Source organism: Haliotis rubra, unplaced genomic scaffold (genome assembly GCF_003918875.1).
Source record: "Haliotis rubra isolate DU_JTF1 unplaced genomic scaffold, ASM391887v1 Scf65, whole genome shotgun sequence".
Classification (NCBI taxonomy): Eukaryota; Metazoa; Mollusca; class Gastropoda; order Lepetellida; family Haliotidae; genus Haliotis; species Haliotis rubra.
In genome coordinates this window covers 2,849,124-2,859,054 of record NW_025767357.1, presented here as the reverse complement: position 1 = coordinate 2,859,054, position 9,931 = coordinate 2,849,124, and positions in this window count along the sequence as shown.

The window sequence follows — 9,931 nt, the reverse complement described above, 5'->3', positions numbered from 1 at the left end:
TTTCTGGCCTTACTTTAGTAAATCCGCAACTGAAGCTGATTAGCTGTAACAGTAGCTGAGCACCTACTTTTATGTTTATACTTTCCATAAAATAACATCATATTGAAATCAATTCTAAAATGGTCCCTTGAGATATATGCACTACATCAATCGTGCTCATGCGTTAGAGTGAGTTTAGTTTAACTGTTTCCATACAACCCTTCTATTTTAGCAACATATGACACTTACATACGAGGGAAGGGATATCACGTACGTCTCCATGGTTGCAACGGTTGACATGGACCATTTTATGACTAACATAACATCAAAATCCATATGAACTGAATTTCTTTTCAAAACGTCTTTATTCACTGTCATTATTTCAGACCAAAAGAGAAAAAAGTACGATATATACTCTCCCAAAAAAGAAACGCATCATGAAAATAGCAATTTCATGTAGCAATGAATTAAAACGTGATTCATTTTGAAAAAGGTTTTGCTCTGTTTATGAGTCATATGGTGTTTATGTTTTGAAACATCACAACAAAACGCACCATCCGTAAAATACCCGTATTTAACAGCATGATTTTCAATTTCGGCGTGTAGTGTCACTGAATACACAATTCACATGCAATGCACGTGAAAGTTGGTGATCAAATAGTCTCAATGATGGGTAGAAAAGGTTGATCGCTGTCTGTCGATTATTCACTGTATTTGGAACATTGTTGACGAACGCAAAATGCCACGTCTAAGTGAAGCCAACCGTCATATCACCATTGGTTTGCTTGAAGCTGGCCAGTCTCAACGTGCAGTTGCCCGACGCATGAATGTTCACCAAAGCACCATTTCACGCTCTGGGAGAGATATCGCCGGCAGAATGCGGTAGCAGCTGCCCCTCGTAGTGGGCGCCCTCGAGCGACCACTGCGGCGCAGGATCGCTACATCCGGGTGTACATCACCTGCGTCATCGAACAGCTACGGCGACCAGTACCGCTTGACAAATACCCGGATTAAGGAGGCTTTCTGCACAGACCGTTAGGAACAGGTTGAGAGAGGCTGGTTTACGTGCCAGAAGACCTTATTTTGGCCCTGTGCTTCGACAACAACATCGTCGACATCGAGTTCAATGGTGCACCAACGTTCAGGCCTGGAACCTACCGAATTGGCGTAGAATCACGATTTCTATTGGAACAACGCGATGGAAGAATGCGGATGTACAGACAGACAGTCGATGTGACCGTTTCGCCGACGCTTGCGTGCCCCAGGTGGACAGGTTCGGCCGGGGAAGTGTTATGATGTGGGGGATCGATCACCTGCCGTAGGAGAAGTGATTTGGTGATGATCCGGGGCAACCTGACAGCTCAACGGTACTGTGACGAAATCCTACGCCCACATCTCCTTCCAATCATTGATCGCCAGAGGGAGTTGTTTCAACAGTACAATGCCAGGCCCCACACAGCACGTCACACTAGAGACTTCCTCCAGAACCACAACATCAATGTGCTCCCCTGGCCCTCAAGATCACCGGACTTAAACCCGATCGAACATCTGTGGGATGCCCTGGACAGACGGGTGCGACGCCGTAACCCTCAGCCCCAGACACTTCAGCAACTCGCACAGGCACTACAGGCAGAGTGGGCTGCGATTGGGCAACACGAGATTCTGAGACTTATTCGTTCGATGCCGAGGCGATGCCGTGCAGTTCCGAATGCCCACGGTGGTATTGACTTCAGCGCCACCACACGTCTCCATATGACACTCAAACTGACTTTCCTTGAGTTGGTGCCAAAGACGGATAAGTCTGCATTCCCAGTGTGCAATTTCGCTATATTTCATTGACTCATAAAGCCTACAAGATGTTTCAAAATAAACATAAAAATACGGTTGAAATTCCTATATGCGTTTCTTTTTTGGGAGAGTATATATGTCGTCTTTAGCACAGACACATTGGAAATGCATCTGGGGGTGGTGGCCTAAAAGGAGAAACTAAATTGAACTAACACAGCATTGTGTTAATGTGGTAATTTCTTTCAACCCAGTGACTACACCGCGGTGAGAGAACAACTAAAATTTAGTAGATTTATGTCATTACTTAGAATCCAAAGAACGATATGAGACGAGTGTCACCTCACAGGGCCCCACTGCGGGACAGAAAATCGATAAACTAGGTCCCGGTTTAGTATCCAAACACACCTACACACACCCCCCCATATTACAAGTATATAGTAGGGCTGAAGGGGTCGTTGTCGGCACAGGTACTAGAATCAGATATACAGATAGGTACCCTAAACAAAGTCAAAATACAGAAACGTACCCGGTACCCTAAAAGGCGGACGAGTCCATATTCCGCCATCCCAAACCGAAACCGCATGTAGTTGTTCCCATTCAACTGATTCCGAGTGGTGTTCATGTGCATCGCGAAATATCCGTTACTGTGTATTCTCATTACTTACATAACGCAATCAAATGTATCTAATACAACAGCATGACAGTTCCGATCAAGAATGCGACACAATGGGAATGGAATCGACCTATAGGGTACGTTTCTGTATTCTCATTATGGCCAGGGTACGTTTCTGTATACAGAAACGTACCTGGGGTACATATCTGTAGTACCCGTGCCGACAACGACCCTTCAGCTCTAGTGGGGTGTTTGGATACTAAACCGGGGCCTAGTTTATCGATTTTATGACCCGCAGTGGGGGCCTATATGTGTCACCTGTACGTCGTAACAAACTGTAAGGACAGTCAACAGTCAAAGAACATTAAGTGTTTTGACAATCAAACTCAAAGCCCAATTCCTGGACATCTGTTACTTGGAATATTCCTATTTTGTGTGGTCAGATACAATTTTCGACGACCAGATCGACATTTTAACGCCATGTGCTCACCGAATGTCAACGTCATATAGCACCGGTTTTGACCAGGGGAGATAATCAAGTAAATCCTAAAAAATACACTGTCACAAAGAACACGAACTGCACTCGAAGGACGAGGATACACGGCAAGAAACTGTGAAATATGTGAAGTATGAGTAGACGAGTTATCACGTCCCTCGTATGGAAATTAACATTGTAAAACATCTGACGTCATATCTCGTCCATCAGAGGCTACTGTGCAGCTGGAAAATCTGGTCGTGTATGCAAGAGTTTACTATGGAATACTGTAAGGGACATTCTCGCGATCTCGACTTTTGACAAAAAGTGCTATTTACCAAGAACACGAGAATGCGAGATCGCGAGAACGCGAGATTTTGGCCAAATCTCGCGTTCTCGCATTCTGGCACTTTTGGCATTTTTAGCTTGTTTCCAAAGGTCGAGATCGCGGGAATGCGAGATCGCGAGAATGTCCCTTACAGTATTCCATAGTTTACAGATCATGCCTTGAGGTGATTTCACGGACGTGCAGCTGTGAAAAATCAGCGTCGGATGGAAAGAGTTAACGCCACACTCAATATTCCAGCTCTTTGGTGGCGGTTTTCAAATATTCGAATCTGGACCATGTGGCAGTGACATTTTTGACATTTTATTTATTTATGTTTGTGCCACTTGAGATATCATATTATTTTAACAATTGTTCATTGTATATGTTTATAAGAATTTCACAGTACACATAATGTTGTGCTGTAAGGTATATGTATATGTTTATTAAGTAGGTTTGTTTTAAGAGTGATATGTTTCATTATGATATAATACTAGGTTAGCATAATATACTTAATTGTGTGTTATATGAGTCAATATCAGAATATGCAGGAATGTTTGTCCGGATTACATAGCCTTTTCCATTGTTTATTAAATTCCAAAAATGCTGTCTCATTATATTTTTAGGGACACATTCTACACATGTAATATAGTTTTCAAATAATATTTACTCAATTTTAATTTTTATAGGCCATATCATTAAGGTAAAATGCACATTTCGGCCTGTCCAAGGTTGACCCCTTTGCTTGTACTCATTGCCCCAAATCAACATATTGCATAAAAACATTCATTAAATTTGTGCAATTACCCTATAAATTCCTAAACTTTGTTTTGAAATACTAAACTTGTTCAAAAGTATTTGATACATCATAAAAAAACCATATTTGTTCATGTCCTTAAGAAACATGTCCTTCCCATAACAAATTAGTAAATTTCAAAATACCAACTGGTCCCTCCAAGGATTCTTCACAACTTCCTGTCCTGCTTATGGAACACTTCCTGTTTATTCAAGTGCCATGTTGTGAATGTAGTTAAACTTGAACAGTTTGCCAGAAAATACCCATTTATGGTAGGAATTTCTGGAGTAGATTTTTGTAACGTCCTTCCAGTAACAGCTATCAACCACCTGCATTTATGTTTTTGTGAAGCTGGAATCATTTACCAGGTAGCATCAGTGATACAGATGACCTACATATCCCCTCTAAAGATAAGGAGGCCATTAATTGTCAAATATTTATGTTTTACCATGAATAGAGTCATTCCCGTAACAGTCATTCCTGTAACAGGATGATTTGTTACTGGAAGGACAGTTTTTGTTACAGGAGTGACACTTTTAAGTTTATTTTGGTTCAGTTTTTGTATATTAATGAATAGGGTGCTGATAATGATTAGATATTCTAATTATGATGTCAAAGTAATCAATTAAAAGGTCATGAAGTTGATGGATTATTATTCTTTCTATTTCTCAAGGGGTAATCCTTACCGTTACAGGAATGACCATATCTGTTACTGGAAGGACTAAGACTACAATAGAATTCAATTAAAGGTCCAAAATCTGAGTTGCATTGATAACAGGACATCATTTTTCACACAAATATCATGAAATCCTACAATGGCTACACGAAATTTATAGTAGGTAAATGGCTCGTTTACACAAATCTGCACATTTCGTATGGGGATTGAAACAGTACAACGCGTGAACTATACACGATTTTGATTCTTGCAGTGCCACAATGTGTATGTCTAATGCTGAACGACAGCGGAAATTCCGTTTGAATAGAAATAATGATCCTGAAAAGAGGCAAAGCTATTTGGATGCAGAAAAAAGAAGGTATCAGCAGGATAAAGCAGCAGGAAAAAAAGAAAAGCATAGGTAGTATGACAGAATGTGAAAAGCGACAACAAAGACGAAAATGGAGAAAAAACAAAAGTGCACTTAGGAAAAGAGTCAAAATAGCTGCTGCTTCAGAATGCCTGACGCCACCCTTGTCCCCAGTTGAAATGCCTGGACCTTCATGTCAAGAAATCAGAAGTAGGAAAAAAAGGAACAGGGTTCAAGCAAAATGCTACAGGGACAATGTATCTTTGAACAAACAGTTGGAAAGTGAAAAGAAGAAAACTGAATTGTACAGGAAACGATGGCTGAGAGAAGTAAAGAAATCAGAACCTGCCCAAACTGATCATGATACACCACGAACAAAAACTAGGAGGATACTGAAAAATTTCTCCAAGAAAACTGTCAGGAAAACCTTGGATTTCCACAATGCCCTCATAGATCAGATCAGACAGTCTTACAAATCTTGTTCTAAAGACAAAGAAAAACAAAATATTGCCAAGACACTATCGGGGAACATTTTAAAAAAAGTATGGATTCAAATGTGTGGCTCTGTCTGTCTGTGGAATCCGCACCAGGGGAACACAGAAAAACCGCATCACCCTATCAACACGGATGTGGAAGGAAGTGAGAGAGTTTTATGAGAGAGATGATGTTTCACGTATTACTCCTGGGCTTAAACGAACTGTGCCGTCCAAGAAAGTAAAGAAACAAAGAAGGATCTTGTGTGACTCTTTGAAGAACCTGCATGCTAAGTTTCTGACTGAAACTAATAGGGAACTTAGTTATTCTGTATTTTGTAGGCTGAGACCATTCTGGGTGGTCTTCCCCAACAACAGTGATAGAAGTACATGCTTATGTAAACTGTGTGAAAACTCCCAATTCATGGCAACAGCTCTCATGAAAGCAAAAGCACTTCGCACTAACAATTTGGAGGACCTTTTGAATGTATGTATGGTAGCTGTACCAACTGTTCAGAGAAGAGAATCCTCTTTCTTACCCACCATGATGACATAACAGAATGGAGTCGGTGGCGAACAAAAACTGTAAAAAGAATGATCAAAGTAAATAAGACCATGCAAGAGAAAGATGTCACATTCACTACAAAAGATACCGAGGAAGGAAGAGTTGATCAACTGAAAGATGAGTTTGAAAGTCAACTCAGCAGGTTCAAAAGACACAGTTACAACATCAGAAATCAGTTGGGATATTTTAGGGAAAGAAAGATGACTCTGAAAGACAATGAAGTTTTACTTCACATTGATTTCTCTGAGAATTATGTTTGCAAATTGGGACAGGAAATCCAGAGCATGCACTTTGGTGCTTCAAAGAAGCAACTGTCATTGCATACCGGAGTCATCTATACCAAATCTTGTAAACCCCAAACCTTCTGCACAGTATCTGAGAACTTGAACCATGGTCCGGGGGGTGTATGGGGACACCTGAAACCTGTTCTTCGGAACATCAGAGAGAAACACCCAGCCATAGACAAGCTTGAAATAATCAGTGATGGCCCCGCAGCTCAGTATAAGCAAAAAGGCAACTTTTACCTCCTCTCAACAGAGCCGTATAAACTGGGGTACACAGCAGTAGTGTGGAACTTTCTAGAAGCAGGACACGGAAAGGGTGTTCCTGATGCTGTCGGTGGTTCTGTTAAAAGATGTGCTGATAGACAAGTAAAATTTGGCAAAAATATTTCTTGTGCACAGGATGTTTTGAACATATTGATGAACAGTGAAACGGATATGTATTTGGTACCTGATGACCACATCACACAGGAAATGAATAATGCTGACCGGATTCAACTGAAGTCAATTCCAGGAACCATGAAAATCCACCAGGTCTTTGCAACATTGCATGGTGCTATATCATATCGTGACGTAAGCTGCACATGCCAATCTCAAAACATTTGTAAAGGACATGAACTGTGCAATGCAAAACTGCATCAAAAACCACCAGAGCAAGAAGTCGCGAAAATGAAAGGAAGAACAAAAATGAGGAGAAAACAAGAGAAGGCAAAAGACATAACCAAAGAAGAAGACACTGCAAATACACGCCAAACTTCAGATGTTGACAAAGCAGAAGTGACACACATGTACTGTCAATACATGGAAGAACTAAAGAAGTGTAAGACCATTAACAACCTGAAGAAACTGTGTGAATCGATTTCTCAAAACATTGAACAGATAACAGGTCCCCTACAAGAGGTTAGCATTACCTCCCATTTCTTGGAAGTTGATCAAGATTCCATTGACATTCTTCCATCAGATTTGGACCATGACAAAGCACTTTTTCCCTGCAAAGTGTTGGCAGATGGCAACTGCCTACCATCCTGTGGGAGTGTGTATGCATTTGGCTCAATTCATAAAACATCGGAGTTGCGAGTACGCCTTGTCACTGAACTTGTCCTCAATGAAGAGTTTTATCTATGCAATGACAGTTTGCAAAGGGGCCTGAAGGAGAAAACAAGACACCATCTGCCAAAGATATATGCACAATATTCAGACATGTTTATTCCTGGGATGTCTCTTACTGAGAAGCTAATTCAGGATATTTTCCGCCTAGAAACTCTCAAGGTGCGTCTGAACAAAACATTCATGGGCATATGGCAGCTTCATGGGCTAGCAAGTGTTCTTAACACTCCAATATTCTCAGTGTACCCGAATCTTGGTAATCCAAATGTGAGAAAAGACTTGCATCGTTTGATCATGCCAAGACCTCGAGAGAACAGCCCTGTTTCTTCAAAACCGATTTACATCATGTGGACCAGTACAAGATTAGACATGAATGAAAGACACTGGATTCCAAATCACTTTGTACCAGCTCTGCCAGTCACTCTAGAAATGTGCATGGACATGGACAACACTGACATAAAACAGATGGAAAGGGTAGAAATGGACAGCATGAAACAGGTGGGCAAGACAGAAATGGACAGCATGAAACAGGTGGGCAAGACAGAAATGGACAGCATGAAACAGGTGGGCAAGACAGAAATGGACAGCATGAAACAGGTGGGCAAGACAGAAATGGACAGCATGAAACAGGCGGGTGAAACAGAAATGGACAGCGTGAATCAGGTGGGCAAGACAGAAATGGACACAATGAAACAGGCGGGTGAAACAGAAATGGACAGCACTGACATGAAACAGGAGAAGGATTGTGCAGAAATGAGAGAAGATGGTGAATGCGAACCATCTGTTGCAGACTGTGAAAATCTGATAGAAGAAACCAAAATGGATGTTCCTGCACCTGCAAAACTCATTGGCAAATATGTAATTGTAAGATATGATGACATCCCATACCCTGGGGTAGTGCTTGATGCTGGGGTGGACGATGTTTTGGTGGAATGCATGCATAAAACCAGCAAAATATTTGCCAACTGCTTCTACTGGCCCAAAAAATTGCTTGACAGATGCTGGTATGACCACAGTGATGTGATTGCTATCATCCCAAAGCCCACACAGATTCCTGGTTCATCGCAGTTTGAAGTTGACAATGATACATGGTTATATGCAGTACAGTGTGTGGAACAGAATCTGTGAAGAATCTCTATGCATAAACTCGGATAAAAGCTCAGACTTGAAAAGACAGAAACAACACCCCTGTACTTCAGTGAAAAATGAAACCTGTATTCTTAGATTGGGGTCTTAGATAAGCAGAGATGTTATAGAGTAACCTTTGTATTCCATTTTCACATGTGTGTCATCATTTATGAGTTTTGATTGTTTACTTTATAATACTGTAGAATAGCATTGACATAAAATCAGAATTAACTTGCATTTGGATGTGAGTGAAAGACATCTATACCTGTATGTCCTTCCTTTAACACGTACGTGATGTTTCGTCATCACTAGCATATTATATTTGCATCTACAAAGGCATTAAACAAACTGGTTTTATTTCAATCACGCTATGTGCCAAATAAAAAAAAAGAATGCTTTCTTGCATTCACAGAGTTTTACACCTGGAATGTGCACACTATGCCTGGAAGTCCTTCCCGTAACATCCACATTAAATATTGCCAAGAATACTTCTGTGTAATTGAATATCTTTACCAGGACAAGGCTGTGTAAATATGTTTTCTCTTACATTCCAAAGTCGTTATGTGCCAAAGGTTGTTCATGTTTGCATTTGAAATAATCAGCCTTTTGGCATTTAAATTGCCCTCCCCGTAACACCTGGAGGTCCTTCCCGTAACATCCACATTAAAAATTGCCAAGAATACCTCTGTGTAATTGCATATCTTTACCAGGACAAGGCTGTGTAAATGTTTTCTCTTACATTCCAAAGTCGTTATGTGCCAAAGTTTGTTCATGATTGCATTTTGAAATAATCAGCCTTTTGGCGTTTAAATTGTCCTCCCCGTAACGCCTGGAAGTCCTTCCCGTAACATCCACATTAAAAATTGCCAAGAATACCTCTGTGTAATTGCATATCTTTACCAGGACAAGGCTGTGTAAATATGTTTTCTCTTACATTCCAAAGTAATTATGTGCCAAAGTTTGTTCATATTTTGCATTTTGAAATAATCAGCCTTTTGGCGTTTAAATTGTCCTCCCCATATCTTTACCAGTAACACCTGGAGGTCCTTCCCTCCCGTAACATCCACATTACATTAAAATTGCCAAGAATACCTCTGTGTAATTGCATATCTTTACCAGGACAAGGCTGTGTAAATATGTTTTCTCTTACATTCCAAAGTAATTATGTGCCAAAGTTTGTTCATATTTTGCATTTTGAAATAATCAGCCTTTTGGCGTTTAAATTGTCCTCCCCGTAACACCTGGAGGTCCTTCCCGTAACATCCACATTAAAAATTGCCAAGAATACCTCTGTGTAATTGCATATCTTTACCAGGACAAGGCGGTGTAAATATGTTTTCTCTTACATTCCAAGATCGTTATGTGCCAAAGTTTGT